Raw genomic sequence first — 17,199 nt, 5'->3', positions numbered from 1 at the left:
GACAGTCATAATGGTTCAGCAGATACCAGGAAGCATGTGTTAGATTTCTTAATTCAATTCAATTTCACAAATACACATTGCATTACTACAGAAGTGAGCAACGCACTGAGCCAAGAGATGTCACAATCCCTAACCTTCAGTTGCTCATACCTAATGGGAAAGCATGGGTGAGACAATCATGAGACAATGACATTTGTGTTCTAAAAAGTGTGCAAGATCTGAGTGCACAGAACCTGAGCCTGACTTTACCTGGGAATATGCAGAAGGTTGAGTAAAGAAAGGATATTTGAGTTGCAATTTAATGAGTAAAAAAATCAATAGAAGATTAAGAAAGGGGAAAACGAGCATATTCCAGGCAGAGGCAATGTACCAAAGCAATTGCTAAAATTGTCACTCTCGTGCCACTTCTATCACAACCGCTGTTTGTTGAGTATCAGCTGTTTGCCCAACACTGTCCCCACATGCATTTTCTTGCTTCCTTATCACAACAACCCTGAAAGGTGGGCATTAATACTCCCATGAATGAAAAGGTTATGATTGAAAGTGTCTATGTAATTTCCTGAAGGAAAGAGCTAATAACTAGTCAGAGAGACTTCTACTGAAGTCTGCCACCTGCCAGAAGGCTTGCTATCATCCACCATGCGATGCTATGGATTACAGGTCAACAGTACTTAAAAATCTCTCAAAATATACTCTATTCATTATTTTTTTAATCAGAACTGGTTTATATATATAAATATAGATAAGTAGATTGCATAATTATAGATAGATGATACATATATACATAGAAAAATTGAGATATAATGTATATATTGAGGTATAGTTTTCTTAAAATAAAGTGCACATATACTCAATGTATACTTCAGTGATTGTCAAGAGTGTACACACCCATCAAACCAAGACACAGAATACTTTCATCACTCCGGAAAGTTCCTTCAGGTTCATTTCCAGTCAGTCCTTCCCTCAGAAGCAGCCATTTTCTGCTATCACTACAGTTGTTTCGCCTGTTCTTGAACTTCATGTGAATGGAATCAGTAGTTGTCATTGTTTTTAACACCTTTACCCAACATAGCTTTTCTTTAAACTCATTCTCACCATTGAATACAACTGCAGTTTTTCCTTTTCTTCCTGAATAGTTTGTGCTGTATGGGTATACCACAACTTAATAGTTCCTTCTCACGTTCATGAACACTTGGGACGTTTCCAGTTTGAAGATTTTATGAATAAGGCTGCCATGGACATTCTTGTAAAGGCTTGTTGTGGCCATGTGTTTTTATTTCTCTTGGGAAAATACCCAGGAGCGAGATTGCTGAGTCATGTGGAAGATGGATGTTTAGCTTGGTGAGAAAGTGTTAGTTTTCCAGAGTGCTTGTGCCATTTCACAACCCCACCAACAACATAACATGTAAGGTTCTGATTCTTTTTTTTTTTTTTTTTTTGTCAACTTTGATCTCTTGATTTTGGCCCTTCTCATGTAGAAAGTAGTATCTCATTGTGATTTAATTTGCATTTTTATGACTAGTGATATTGAGCACATTATCACATGTCTATTGACCATTGAAATATCTTTTTTGTGTAATGTCTTTTTAAATCTCTTGCCCAATTTTTAACTTTTTAAGGAACATATGATTTCACTCATATGTGGAATTTAAGAAACAGAACAGGTGAACATAGTGGAGAGAAAAGAAAAATCAAATAAGATGAAAATAGAGAGGGAGGCACACCATAGGAGATGGGGGGGATAGGGTAACTGGGTGATGGGTATTAAGGAGGGCACATGACGTAATGAGCGCTGGGTGTTGTATGTAACTGATGAATTACTAATTCAACCCCTGATATTAATAATAAAGTATATGTTAACTGAATTGAATTTAAATAAAGAATTTAATAACAAATAAATAAATCTCTTGCTCATTTTTGTTGGCTTGTTTTTCTTTTTTATCATTGACTTGCAAGAATTCTTTATATATTCTGAATACAAGACTTTTGTCAAATATATGCATTGCAATTATTGAAGATGTTTTGGCATCTTTGTCAAAAGTTAATTCACCATATCCATTTGGCTCTAATTCTAGTCTTTCTTTTCTGCTCCATAGACATTTGCCTACTACATCTCTACACTATATTGACTTAGTTATTGTAGCTTTATAGCATGTTCTTGAAACCAAGAAGTATAATTCCCATAACCTGACTTATCTTTTTCAAGATTGTTTTGGCTAGTCCATATCAATTTAGCTGCCATATCAATTTAGAATCAGATTATCAATTTTAACTTAAAACCTGCAGCAACGGGGATCCCTGGGTGGCGCAGCGGTTTGGCGCCTGCCTTTGGCCCAGGGCGCGATCCTGGAGACCCGGGATCGAGTCCTGCGTCGGGCTCCCTGCGAGGAGCCTGCTTCTCCCTCTGCCTGTGTCTCTGCCTCTTTCTCTCTCTCTGTGACTATCATGAATAAATAAATAAAATACTTTTTTTAAAAACCTGCAGCAATTGTTTATAGAAGTACAGGAACTTTTAGAATACAGAATGTTATGGAATTTTCAATATAACAAAAATCTTTAATCTTATAAAAGTTTTAAAATTATAGGAATTTTATAGAAATTGCATTGAGTCTATAGCTATTTTGAAGAGTATGGACATCTTAACAATATTGCATCTTTCTATTCATAAACATGGTATATTTTTCAATTACTTATGTCTTTTTTAACTTCTCTTGGAAATGTTTTATAATTTTCAATGGATAGGACTTAATAATTTTTATTACTTTTATTTATAGAAATTTAATCATTTTGGTGCTATTGCAAATGACATGATTTACATTTTATTTTCTAATTGATCATTGCTGATATACATGTTACAATTGCTTTTGTATGTTGATCTTGTATGCTATGGCCTTGTTCATTTTATGTATTAATTGTAATATGTTTGTTTTTTGTAGATTCCTCAAGGTTTTCTAAGCCCTAATCATGTCATTGGCAAATAATATTTTTATTTCTTCTTCTCCCAACTTCATGCTTTTTACTTATTTTATTGCTATTTGTCCTGGCTAGAAATTCCAGTCCAATGCTGAATAGGAATGGTAAATTTAATGATCCTTGTCTTGTTTCAAATCCAGGGAGAAACGATCCAATATTTCACCACTAAATACAACGTTTGTTGTGGAATTATAATAGACACACTTTAGAAATTGAGGAAGTTTTCTATTTTCCTAGTTTGCTAAAAATTTTCTTTCTACTTAAATGGGTGTTGGATTTTGTCACATGTTTTTTCTATATCTATTATGATGATCATATGAATCTTTTCTTTAGTTCTTTTTAATGTAGTAATTATATTAATTTTCCAATTTTTAAAAAAGATTTTACTTATTCATTCATGAGAGACACAGAGAGAGAGAGAGAGGCAGAGACACAGGCAGAGGGAGAAGCAGGCTCCATGCAGGGAGCCCAATGTGGGACTAGATCCCGGGACTCCAGGATCATGCCCTGAGCCTAAGACAGGCACTCAACCACTGAGCCACCCAGGCATCCCTAAACTGTTTTAAAACATCTCACAATGGGACACCTGGGTGTCTCAGCAGTTGAGCGTCTGCCTACAGCTCAGGGTGTGATCCTGCAGTCCCAGGATAGAGTCCCACATCAGGCTCCTTGCAGGGAGCCTGCATCTCCACCTGCCTATGTCTCTGCCTCTCTCTCTCTCTCTCTGTGTGTCTCTCATGAATAAATAAAATCATTTAAAACATAAAAATAATAAATAAATAAAACATCTCACAATTTTTGACATTGTTAGAGAATGTGGCAGTTCAGAAATCTGGCCGGTATGAAGGTATTTGTTTTGAATCCTAATGACTGTTCTTTTCACTTACTTTTCAGTTCACACATTAGTGCATACTTAAAGAGCTGGTTGATTTTAACAGTGCGAATTTTAGTAGGATTCTGCAGGCTGAAAAATATTTCAATCAAGTGGAGTGCAAGTAGATAGGATCTGGAACATCCAGTCAGTATGACCTACCTGGGCTTAGGAAAGAGTTGAAGCAGGTGTTGTCTTGCCCAGCACATCAATAATACACCCACAACACTACAGCCACAGACATTGCAGAAAGTACACACAGGATGTGAGGTCTAGGTGACCGTCATCCATCCCCACTTGCTCAGATCCTCGGTAGCAACAATGAGAGGAGACAGAGAAGCTAAGGGTGAGCACAGGGATATCAGGGCAGGAATAGTGAGTGTAAGAGTAACTCAGTCTATTTCTGGGCTTGACTATGATTCCTAATTAGTTCTGGGAATAGTTTACAGAGATGGACAGCACACCCCATCATGCACAACAGGGTTTGGGGGACAATTAATTAGTAAGCTAAGGAATGTCTTTGCTGTGGACCATATAAGTCAGAGCTACAGCAAACCCTCAGTTTTGAAGACAACCCAAATTAGATATGGAAAGTCCAAATACAAAAGTAGATATATTTGGATGGACAGCCAGAGTAGCTTTTTCTTCAACATCCTTAGTATAAGAAGTATCACAGGTAAGAGGAACTTCCCTGGGAAGCTTTGCAGAAGAAGTAGCCTTGAAGGAGGGAAATGACACTGGACCACTGTCCTCAAGCACCAGGATGACACTTGGAGACTCTTCCAGCACAGGATAAAATTATATAAATGAAGGAACAAAGTGAATTCAAATACAGTTGATCTTTGAACAACACAGGTTTAATTAAATTGTGTGGATCCACATATATGCAGATACTTTTTTATAAATGCAATATAAGTACTATAACTGTATTTTCTCTTCCTTATGATTTTCTTAATAACATCCTCTTTTCTCTAGTTTACTTCATTGTAAGAATACATGTAACTTACCAAAAGAAAAAGTGTTAATCAAATGTCCATGTTATTGGTGAGGGTTCTAGTCAACAGTAGGCTATTATTAGGGGGTGCCTGGGTGGCTCACTTGGTTAAGCATCTGACTTTGGCTCAGGTCATGATCCCAGCATCCTGGAATCAAGCTGGGATTAGGTCTCCCTCCTCAGCAGGGAGTCTTTCGCCCTCTTCCTCTGCCCCACCCCCTCTCCTGCTCTTTCTTTTGCTCTCTCTCCCAAATAAATAAAGTCTCAAAAAAAAAAAAAGTAGGTTATTAGTAATTAAGTTTTTGAGGGGTTAAGAGGTTCATGCCGATTTTTGACCACCATGTTGTTCAATAGTCAACTGTGTCTCCATTCAAATAACATTTAGTGTCTGTACTATGGGCTTGACCGTGAACAAGGAAATGGAGATGCAGAAGTGAAGAACTGTCCTCTACCCTTGAAGCGGGAATGCTCAGTAGAGCAGTCAAATAGCCTGTGATTATTTCTGTCTTTTATTTTCAACATTTTAGAAATGTCTAAATCCATGGCATAAAATATTAATGAGGTAACTTTAGCAGCAGATAATTAGATCTTTTCATAATATTAACTTGTCTATTTTGCAGGCATATCTCTGTAATTCTAGATGATTAAATGGCTCTCAATATGTAAAATTGTAATAAATTAATAATATCCTGTCATTTTGTTTCAGTCTCTTTGGCATTCGTGACATAGTATCATAGGTTTTTACCTTACTTAATAAGCTTCTGTGAGGGAATAAAAGTCTAGAGTTAAGACACAGAACAATACCCATAAATGCTTTGTCCACATACACACATAAAACCTATAAAGCATAACCAATTTCTGTACAAACTATATTCCTTGAGGTGCTCAATTCATTACCTCCAAATGAAAAAAGAAGAAGAAAACGCTCTTGACTTTTTTAAGGGTGGAATTTTTTTCTTTCCAATATTTATCTGTTTATATTGTCAATAACTGAAAGCTTTTCATGTGGTCATTGCACATGTTAGCACCAACCTGAAGTTCCCCACAGCCAGGGGCATTTCTCATCCAGGACACCAAACTGAATGACACATGTCAGTATTTCACTTTTTGGCACAGAAAGGGGGGATTTAACTCACTCGAGCACTTTTCAGCACCTCTGGAGTGTGTTCCGTGTGCCTCTGATTCAATCGTAATGGTAGAGACCCATAGACCCATAAGGATCCAGAGATCCCTAGTAAAGAAGGACCTTAGATTCTAGCATTGCCACTTACATTCCAAATAGCAAAAGTAAAAAATGAAATATATATTAGAATATTACATCATTCAAAGAGTTTAATGTTATTTAAAAATTTAAGTATTTGCAAAAGAATTGCAATTCTAGTGATTCTAACATTGTATTAACGTGTACTACAAACTACTATGAACTGAGAGACATGATATGCCTTTTTCTTTTATCCTGAACATCTGTCCAACACAAAAGGCTTGCAATCCTCAATCGAGCCCTCCCAGATATGGACAAAATTGAACATAACCTAGAAGCTATTCCACCTCCCCGCCAGCCCTTTAAACAAAGATTAAAAGAAAGATGCTATAAAAATGTTTTTGACATTTCCCATTTTTAAATATAAACACATTGGTGTATTTTTAATACTATAAAACAGATAAAAGAGAGAGTAATATTTTTAAAGGGTGGAATACTTTATGCTAAGGTAAACAAAACAAAAGAGCTGTCCAGGAAGTCAAAAGTTATTATCCATGAGAAGAAGCATGTTTTTTTCATTACAGAAACAAGCAGGTCCAAATGCATTAGACATGTGATGTCCAAAGGCTGGATGCGTGCTCACTGCTGCACTCAACTTCACATTAAGTATTCTGCCTGAGGCTGGCCCACCACCCCCCGCAATAGGGAGAGCTGACTGCACCCAAGGCCAAGGAAGGACATCCTCCACAGATTTCAGGTGAAAAGGAGACTATCTTTCTTCAACCCCTACTTCCTGCACTACCCCGAAGAACTCTGCTCATGACTGTAAAATTTCTTTGACATGGCCCTGACCAAATGAAATTCTTCTCTTCAGAGCCAGTACATACTACACCATACACAACACCTTTGGGAAGAAACATACTTGAGAAGCACATTATGTAGTCTTTCATGATGTAAGTTCATCCCAGTGTACTCATTTTCTCATTTCTAGAGCGGACCAAGATCCAAGTTGGCAATACCCAAGCTGACTTACTATTTAAGACTTAGCATTTCTTTTATGAGCTGTATGCTTAACAAATAAGACTTGAGACTTGCACTAAGTCTCAAAATGAGTATATAGGATCTAATGTGTACCCATAAACGCACGTGTACACACACATACACACCACCGTACCACATATACAACCAGCAGTGTAGAGATTTACAATTGGTAAAAAAACATTTGACATCATCTGTCATTGTTCAGAGCCCATAATGTCTTTCCCACCAATAACTAAAGTTCAGAAACCCCCATTACAAAATTTCATAATCATTCCCTCCATGCTAAAGACTACACCAAGTTCTGGGCATAAGAAGTTGAAACTCCACGGATAACTGAGTGGGTGGTCACCTGGGTATGAGTGGTTGGTCCGTCCTCCCACCCCACCCCATCCCACTATACCCCACCCCACCGCATCCTACCCCCTGCCCAGAGCTCACTTAGAAGTTAGAAAATTAGACACAATTAGGGGCCAAATAAAATCAGCACTGAATTAATCATTTATTTTAGATAGCTGTTTGCCCACAAATATAAAATAAAATAAAGAAGATAAAAATTGACTTGTTAAGCTAAGAAATTGTCAAATATTGTATCTCTGAAAAAAACTATAGTTGAAACTTTATTTGATTAAACTTTTTAATTTCAGAGAGTTTTAACATGGACTCATCCACTTGCAGCTAAAATGGACTCGTCATACACATCATCTGACACGGTTTGTAAAGACTGCTTGTCACTCTCAGTGATGGACTTATCTTTCAGTGGCTTCCCATTGCCCTCAAGCTGAAGTCCTCTCTCTTAGACAACCAGGGATAGTCTTCCAAAATTTTTCATTCTTTCCCATCATGTATTTTACCTCTAATCTCATTAACCTCCACATGTTTTTACACATGCTTCTTTCTCTGGCTACCATCTTTTTCTCCACATTCCCACCAGTCAAAACAATACCTTTCTTCAAAAACCATCTTTCTTCCTTTCTGATAGGACCATACTGGGAAATACCATGCACAAAGTCACCCGACAGAAGCAGCTGCAAATGGCATCTCCTACCCACAGGTGTGCTGTAGAACTCAGTTGCTCAGAATGAAAGGTTAGTCCAGGGAAGGGGGGAGGGACATCCTACCCAAATCAGAGAGCATGGAGTCCACAGAAGCTTTCAATTCCTATTCTGTTCCTGGTATAATGGGGTGAGTGGCATGCTTACCAATATCCTCAAAGGCATATTTCTGATATACCAAATTTACTCAATGAATATTTATAGAGCTTCTATCTTTATCTAGAGACTACGCTATACAGGTGTTTAAAGTACAGTCCTGCCTCTAGAAGCCCAGTCTAGTGAAGAGATAAACACGAGAACCGATAATTGGGTTACAATAACCCTGTATTCCCTTAGATGTGAAAAGAGCTATTGTAACACAGGCACAATGGGGCCAGGAATGATGTACAGAAGGATGGGAGCTGCATCTTGAAAGAATGAGCAGAACTGGGCCAGCTGGACTGGAGTAGAAATGGCATGTCACATTGTGAAAGAGAGAAGGCACAACAATGTGTACTTGATGAGAAAAGAAAAATGAAAAGGGTGTGGGTGAGTCCACTGAAGGAGCTTTATTACAAAGGGCCTAGAATTTCTGCCAAAACTTATGGATCCCCTCTTTAAGATTTTAAGGGGTCTTATGCAGGCAAGTAGGCAACCTATTCTGCAATAATTGAGAATGAAGAAGGAGGGATAGGTTCAAAAGCTGTTTAAAAGAAAAAAGCCACAATTATTGGTATGGAGAAATAGGGAGAGGGAAGAATAATTCCAAGTTCTTAGCTCAAGTTATTGGGTTCTAGGTAATATCAATAAGCAAGATCTGGAGTTCTGGAGGCCACGTGGAGGCATGGGTGATGCGTAGCCTCTGGAGGAGGTAAATGGAGATGCCTAGTGAAGAGCAGGCTAGTGTGAGGGGCAGAGGATGCCACCAGAGACTCATCCTCATTGATACAGGATGTTAAACAGATGGTCAAAAAGTGAAAGAGCACCTCCATCATCAACACGGTTTGTACTACAAGGGTACAGTAAGTGTACAATGAGGTCTAGGATGAAATAGTGGGGACTGCCAACATTTAAGAAGGAATCCAAGGTATTGGAAAGCATCAGAAACCATTAATCTTAATTAATAAGGCAATTAGGCATGGAGCTATACAAATATTTGCAATTACTGGAAACAATAAAACTTTATTAAGTGCCTGCTATGTGCAGGGTGTTGTTTTTTGTGTAGTGACAGATGTGAAGATTATTACAATTTGTCAAAAGAAAAAACCCTCAGGATCAAAAGAGCCTCTTGAACAAAGAACACATGAGCATAGCCCAACATACAAGGACATAAGCTAAGTGAGGATACGAATGAGGAGGGAGGGGGCCTGGGTAGACCCCATGTACAGTAACACGGTACTAGTTGTGAGCTGAGCTTGGACTAGTCAACTTCTCATAACCAAACTGGAATATGAATGAGTATTCATATTTACAAAGCAGGATGTGGTTGTTAGCATAGAGTTCTACACAGATGATGGAGAGACAGAAGATCAGAGAGGGGGAGGTTTCATGTAAATCTCTGGTCAGTGCGGTAGCTGTATATACCCAGTCTTTACCCAATCCTACAGCATGGGTCATGGGAAGACCTTGCTATAGGAGAAACACTGAATATAAACCATACAAGGACACATTGAGAGGCCTGCATTATGATCCCCAGCTGCCTCTCTTCTTCATCCACTGACATTAGCCCTGAAGTCCCTTGAACTATAAAGTGCTAGGAAGCCATGGATATGACCATTTAATAATCGGTCAAGTGTTCTGCACTAATTGTAGGTGTACTCTGTCAGTACCAGTAATATTTTCCATTTTCCCCACTATTTTCTGTCTAAATATTTACAGGATGTATTTATAGCCTGTAGAATATAAATTTAGATTTTTAAATTTTGATTTAAAATTTAGATTTAAAAATTAATAAATGCTTTAGGTCCTTTATTGTCAAAATTTATTTTCTTAACAAAAAAAAATTACATTTATCTAAAAGAAACTCATAAGCTCAAAAACACTCCGTATTCAAGAGTCACAATCTATAATATGCCATTCAAGGAGTGTGTCACATATCCCTTACACACACATGCTCAGTAGGAGCCCACTGACATGCTAGAGCTGAAAAGGTCAGGATACAGAATTTCTATCACATCTATTATAAATATTGTACCATCTAAAATATTGTGGATATGTTAATAATATTTATCATTATATCTATATTAATGAAATGTAATGATTGATTGAATTAATGAAATTAATTTAATAAAATTGTGTATATCCATATATATGTAATTTGGGTTAATTAGGCCTTTAGTTTCTATATAATAAGATTTTGTAAAATAAGGTCAATCCTAAAATGAACAGGGTATTGTTAGGATAAGGATAGAGGAAAAGGAAGCAATAGTTATATTAAGTTCCAGCCTATGCAGTTTCGGATTTTTGTGTTTTTCTCTATGTGTGTAAACAGTGTGTGCATAGGAGTTAGAAAGAGAGAGAGAGAGAGATAAAGAACAAACTCTCCTACCGTGTTTCTAGTCATTGAATTTTGATGAACAATTAATGCCACCCCCTTTCTTGTCTAAATGTTTGGAATGTAATTATACATACTTAGTAATAAAACTTTTCTGAATGTGGTCTGGAGTCCTCTTTGGGGATTTTGTAGCATTTCAAAACTATCACCATAAACAATAATTGTCATATTAGCAAAGAGCAAAGGTTCAGGTTACTAGAAATTTAAGGTCAACAGAATGGCACTAACAAGGGTTTTCTGCAGATTTTTAAATCTCATTCATCTTAAGAGCTTAAAATTCTTTCAAGAACATAATTTCTCTCGGCACCATATCTATGAAGCCTTCTCACTTTATCCGTAGAAGAAGGCTAGATATGTTCCAAAATGTTCCATCATGTACAACAGATGCTTTCTCACAAAACCAGGATCAAACCTCAAACCTGCTGCTTCCTATTGCAGCATGTTAGCAGAAAATTGTTATCTTCAAGAAAAACTGCTAGTAAAAACTGGGATGAATTTATGTTGAAATCTAAGTAGAACAGAAATAAAACAAACCGAGTTAACGATTTGACATGACAGACTGAGACATCTAAAGGGCAAGGCAGTTTAACTTTTGGATAAAAAAAGATTTCATTTTTAAAATTTTCCAAATTTACTTTTTAAAAACCCCACTGGGAAAATGTAGGAAAATGGTAACAAAGGAGGGTGTCCCAGGTTATGAATAGTACTGGGTGCCCAAAGATGGCTTTAGTTTGGGGCATCCCTCAGACTAACCACTTTCAGGAGCTTGCAGGTAGAAAGGTGACCCTTTATTTGTAGCACTGCTCATGTATGGATTTCCACACAGAACTTAGAGAAGGAGGAAGATGGTGGTGATCTAATTGGGATGGTTAGAGAATGAAATGAATTACCTCAAATATTCACTGGCATAGTAAATACAGTTTTTACTTAGCGCTAGTGTTTATTTGGGGTGCTTCAAAGGCTGAATCAATGGAGATTATGAGGAGGAGGTATTAAAGCACTCAATCCCTTTAGTCTATCCCTTATTTGATAGGGATCTGCCCTCATCATTCTACTGAACAACAACAACAACAACAAAATATATCCATTTGTTTAAGAATTAGGCAAAAGTGGCATTTGTGCTCAACGTTTAAAGACACTCTGGGGACAGAAAGTAGTGAAACCAACTGATCAGGAGGGGCATCTCTCATGAATTTGTGGGGCTTACAAATGAAAATCTTCATGATGAATTAATAATGAAGCTTGCTGTGAATTGGAAGATTCTCCGTAGCCTCAGGCTCCCATCATGGCTGTGAGTAGGGGGCTTTCCATTTAACATCCAATTGCCAGACAGTGTGGCCTGGCCAGAGGCCTCTACATCAGACAGCCATGCAAAGACATCTCCAAACAGTGTTGGGTGTTTCCTCCCAGCACCTAAAATACACATTTCAGGTTGCTCCCGTCAATGAAAATCTTAGAAAATAGGAGAACATGATCCTTTGGGAGATCAGTTACCGCTTTTAATTTGTCTTAACTAAACTGTTACATATTCATTGCTAATTACTGGTGCCTTGGTTTATTGTTCGATATATATACTAGACATACCCTTATTGAGAGTTTTCTATAAAAGAGAATTTTGTTTAAATGTATACATTGTGCTAGCTATCGCCCTGCTACTGTCCAGCTCCATCCAAACATGCAAGGGGTCGTCTCCAGCAAGGGGACTAGTGTTGCCTGGCACAGAATTACATACAGGGACAAGAATGTGACCCTCTCTGCTCCACTGCTCCCTGAATATAACAATTATGCAAATTCTTTTTGTTCAGGCTTAAGAATGTGCGATGAGCATTTTCAGTGGGCCTGGAAGAGCAGCCTTCCTAAAGATGATAGAAATACTATAATTAAATCATTTCAAGGGATTTGAATGTAACATGGTGTTACTGTGTTCTCTTTGTAGTCTGCAACTACTGTCTTAAAGAAAGTATTAGACTTGTATCCTTCTCAAGATCTCTGGTTAGAGCTTCTTGTTTAAGAACAAAGGGAAGGTTGAACCCCTCATTAGAAACAAAGTTATAATTCAATGCCCCAGCATTTCCTCCAGTGCATTTGGCGCTAGGGACGTATCAGGAGCAGACTGTCATCCCAGGATTCGATAAAACCATCATTTTGGCAAAACAAAACAAAACAAAAATTTGGCCTTAGGAAATCGTGAGTCATCTCTGTGATCCTTCCAGCTGTGCTTTGCACTGGGGGTAATAAATCATGCGTAAATAATAATCACCAAAATTAAATGTGTGGATGTTGGATAATTCTTTGTCATTGTTACTCACTAATAACAGTAATTTGGTTAAGTAAATTGTATTGATATCAAATGTTCCTAGGATGCAGCTTTCAATTAACAGGTCATGCATTCCATCTTCAAATGACACAACATTTCACTTGCTGCTATTTCATCCCTGATCATATTTTAAAGAGTTTCCCAATGCTTCTCTCTTCTTTTCATTTCTCTGATCTAGTTTCTCTTTTGCGGCCAATGCCATACAGTCCTGGTGCAAAGTCCGGCAGGTCAGCTGTCGCTGCCAAGGAAGGAAGGCGCCAGGTGCCCTCTTCATTCCTGTGCCAGAGCTGAAGTTCCAGCCCAGCTTCACCCTTCCTCGTGGGCCCCAGGTGCTTACCCAGGCAGGGCTTAGAGCCTTCCACCCACAGTCAGAGGGCCCCACCTTTGTTCTCCCCCAGCCAACAACCAGACTCAGCTACTGAGTGCAAAGGAGAATTAATTGTCTCAGAGAGCCTTTGTGCTTCTCGAAGACCCCACAAAGTCCCTCTTGGCATCACACAGCAAAGCATATCTTCTATTTTTTTCCATCCAAAGTGGAAAATCCACTCAAAAGAAAGCCAAGATGAGCTATCTGTCAGGCTCCAGCCATGCTGTTCTGCCAAAAGCTTACCTCCCATTTGATCCCCAGTTCACACAATGACAGTCATGGCACATCTCTTCCCTAGAATAACAAAATGTTGGAACTGGAGGTGAATAGATGCTGCCACCTTCGTGATCTGCCCCAAGCTGCACAGAAGGTCAGTGGTAGAGTGGAAACCAGAATCAAAGGCATCAGGTCCCCAGTGTAGAATTTGGTCCTTGGAGGCACTTGGAAATAATCCAAGCCATCTGTGACTATTCTTCAGGATGCACAATACATAGAAACCAGTTTTAGACAAAATCACCCGTTGGACAGTTGTAGAAACTGAGATCCAAAGATGCTACTGAGTAAGCCCTGCTATTCAAAGGAAAACCCCTGTTACACAGAGACCTGAGGTCCCCAGCCCAGGTGTCTTGCCAGCTGCCCTGCCTACTGCAAAAAAAGGGGCCCCTGGCCGCAACTGTGGGCCACCCACCTCAGTCCCATATCAGGACTATCAGAGATATAATGTGAGGCACAAATGGAAGCCACACACATAATTTAAAATTTCCTAATGGTGACATTTTAAAACATAAGAAGAAAGAGATGAGATCAGATTTATTTATAGTTTTAGCATTATCCTTTCACCGTTTAAGCAATCTATTATTAATTAATCTTATTATTAATAAGATATTTGACATGATTTTTTCACACCAGTTCCTTAAAATTCATGTCTATTTTACATTTCATGGCTCATCTGTTTGGACCAGCCACATTTTAGTACTCAACAGCCACATGTGGCTAATGGCTGCTGTACCGGACAAGTGAACCTTGGCATCAGTTTCCCCTCCAGGAGCAACTGCCATGTCACTGTATGATGCTCCGTCACGTGCACCACTGCACATTCGTTGCCAGCTTACCCAGAATCCTGCTCTGGCACAGTGCCTCTAGAGTGATTCCTGACATTAACACCAGCTCTATATCCCTTGGCACTGCAAAGACTAAAAAGAAAAATGTCAAATACATTGGGGTAGAACCTACCTTGTGGTGATTTCCAAGGTCTCCTCAAGCTCAATGATGGTGATTCTGAAACTGCTCAAAAGATTGATGTGTTTGGGGCATCTGGGTGGCTCAGTCAGTTAAGCATCTGACTCTTGGTTTGGGCTCAGGTCATGATCTCAAAGTAGGACTGAGCCTGCCCTCAGACTCTGTGCTCAGCAGGGAGTCTGCTTGAGATTCTCTCTCTCCCTCACCCTCTGCCCCTCCCACTTTCTCTCACTCTCTGTCTCTAAAACACAGAAATGAATCTTAAAAATAAAATAAGAAGATTGATGTCTTAAAGAACTGAATTGTTTTGGGCTAAGGTTACTCACAAAATGAACTGTGACCCTCTTTTAGTCAATGGGCGCAAGTGTCCTCCATTCCAAATTCTGTGTAAATGCAGGAAGCCAGGCAGATCTGTAATGAAATTTTAGTACGTTAACAATTTCGAATGTAGCTCAACCCAAAGGAGAGCAACTTTCTTTGTACCTGATACATATGGGGATAATAAAGATATCTTGAGTGTTATTGTTGCTTTTTAATGCTTAGTACATTTTCACAGTAGGAAATGCTCCTCATTTGCAAACTGCACAGTGGAATGTCACACAGACTGATGTCCTGGGGGATGTGACTCATTAATGTCACCATTTCACTCCCATATTGATTTAGTCAAACTTCCACTCCCATAGTCATTATATTTCCTGCTTCAACAAGGAATCAGGGTGACTTGAAATGAGTTAGTGATCGTCTACTTCAGACAGATTCTCTGAACACAAAACCCCAAACTCAGCAGCTCTCAGGAGGAGCACCCAGCACTGGCCACTTGGGCGTCCTGAGGCAGAGCGAGGTGCAGTCCATGGGCCTACCTTACCCAGCCCATGGAGAAGAAAGCTCCAATCCAGCTCTGGCTGGGCTTAGACTTGGGGACAGCACAAACTCAGAGAAGAAGGCAAGGAGAGGACAGAGCCAAAAAACTACCAGGATGACCATGAGGAAATTCAGAGGGAAAAAAAAAGGTCAAAGAGGAAATAAAAAAGCACATTTGAATACTTCAGGAAACTATATCCACGTAAAGGGTTCGAGGGGAACACTCCGTATTTGTGCCTCCAGGTAGGTATGCACCCATAGGATGAAGGAGCTTGAGAAGGGTGAGTGCCTCGTAACAGAAAGAAACCTACCCTGTGAGTTGTGATTCTACTGGAGCTTCCTCAAGAGTTGTGGGCTGCAGCAGATGACCCCCACTGCCGGGCAGTGACCCAGATCATTCTCAGCTCATCCATCTTTTCCTTAAATAGCTGGCTGTGGTTGAGACTAGAATTAAATTGCTGGCATATTTGGTGCTATTTGCTCCCAGGTCATTAGCTCCTGATGTCACCCGCCACAGCTGGGAGGCCTCATCAGAACAAAGGGGCAGGAGGAAAGGCAGCCCAGCCATTGCAAAGGCTGGTCCTCTGACACACCAGCCATCCTAAGGCACCCAGGCTTCTGGGTGCCAAAATGGAAGCCTCTAGGAGCTCAGTAAGTGGAATGAAGCCAAAAAAAAACATGATCTCTTTGCCTCTGATCCACAGGAGTCTATTTCTTATCTCCAGGTCACCTCTGACCCTGCCAGCACTTGGTTTCATTCGTTCTCCTCAATCACCTTAGCAGGTAAAGAGTATATGGGCTTGGAAGTCACAGACAGGCCACTGCTCCTTGTCAGCTGTGTGATCTTCAGCAAGTCACACAAAGCTCTGACGTGAAGCATTTTTGTGAGGATTAAGTGAGTTCACGCAAGTTCCAGCACACCTGACACTGCCATGTCGACGCCCTCACTAAGTAGAGTCTATTCCTATTTCATCCTTAGTACTAGCACATCTGCATCACCATGATTACCAGGAACAGGGGATCCAGAGTGAAGCTCATCTAGAACCTACCCCGGAGAAGTGAGTGGGACACATGAGTGTCGGTCAGTCTGCAATATGGGGGCACTACTAGACATAGGACGGGCTGCAGAAGCACAAGAAATCCCTCTGGACTCCCTGGGGGAGGAGGACAAATCAGAGTCTTCAGAGCAGGCCTGAAATCTGAGCTGAGTTGGAAGGGTGAGCTTGAAGGGCCCTCTCCAGACCAGCAGGGGCAGGAAGGGGCAGGTGGAGGAAGCTGTCTTGCCCTCCTGCTTCCAGATTCTGGAGGGAGAGCCCCCTGCTCCTGAGGGCCCTTCAGGCGCTTGCCCCCACCCTTCTCTCTTCCTCCATAAACCACCTCAGAGCAAGACTCAGCCTCCCTATTTCTCATCTGCTGGCCCTGAATGAAGCGCCCAGGCATCTTTATCATTTTAGACAGTTGTTTTTGTTTTTGTTTTGTTTTTAACTTATAAAAACAGAAAAATGCATAAACATTTTAAAGAGAAAATTCAAGGCCGCCACAACTGTAAAAGGCACAGCGAAGCCAGGAGAGCTTCGGCCGTGGCTTAGCTCGGGCTTTGGGATCGGGGGTTCCTCAAACGCACGGGAAGCACAAGAGGCCAGATTGGTTGTCCGAGGGGCGCCCTTTCAAGGGCAAACGGCCCAGCCGAGCAGAAGCCCCTCCAGGCTCTCGCGGCGCCGGGCCCCAAGCAGAGGACCCCCCTCTCCGG

Source organism: Vulpes lagopus, chromosome 8, assembly GCF_018345385.1.
Source record: "Vulpes lagopus strain Blue_001 chromosome 8, ASM1834538v1, whole genome shotgun sequence".
In the NCBI taxonomy this organism is placed as follows: domain Eukaryota; kingdom Metazoa; phylum Chordata; class Mammalia; order Carnivora; family Canidae; genus Vulpes; species Vulpes lagopus.
The sequence above is the reverse complement of the archived record's forward strand: the minus strand, read 5'-3'. Positions refer to the sequence as shown.